This window comes from Sinocyclocheilus anshuiensis, unplaced genomic scaffold (assembly GCF_001515605.1).
Source record: "Sinocyclocheilus anshuiensis isolate Anshui unplaced genomic scaffold, SAMN03320099.WGS_v1.1 scaffold1849, whole genome shotgun sequence".
NCBI lineage: Eukaryota > Metazoa > Chordata > Actinopteri > Cypriniformes > Cyprinidae > Sinocyclocheilus > Sinocyclocheilus anshuiensis.
Genome location: NW_015541038.1, coordinates 254194 through 254609, shown reverse-complemented (window position 1 = coordinate 254609; position 416 = coordinate 254194). Strand labels below are relative to the sequence as shown.

Genomic DNA, 416 nt, shown 5'->3' with positions numbered 1-416 from the left:
ACCCGTGTCTCTCTCATTCATGCCCACGTCTCTCTCTCATTCATGCACCCGTCTCACTCTCATTCATGCACCCGTCTCACTCTATCATTCATGCACCCGTCTCACTCTCTCATTCATGTACCCGTCTCTCTGTCATTCATGTACCCGTCTCACTCTCTCATTCATGTACCCGTCTCACTCTCTCATTCATGCACCTGTCTCACTCTCTCATTCATGCACCTGTATCACTCTCTCATTCATGCACCCGTCTCACTCTCTCATTCATGCACCCGTCTCACTCTCTCATTCATGCACCCGTCTCACTCTCTCATTCATGCACCCGTCTCACTCTCTCATTCATGCACCCGTCTCACTCTCTCATTCATGCACCCGTCTCACTCTCTCATTCATGCACCCGTCTCACTCTCTCATTCATG

At 50.2% G+C, this 416-nt stretch overlaps 1 protein-coding gene across 2 annotated transcripts in view; it reads right to left on the bottom strand.

Annotated features, from left to right (window-relative positions):
- The window catches only part of crocc (ciliary rootlet coiled-coil, rootletin), a 25930-nt gene that overhangs the window by 13422 nt on the left and 12092 nt on the right, over window positions 1–416 (bottom strand). The window lies entirely within an intron of this gene.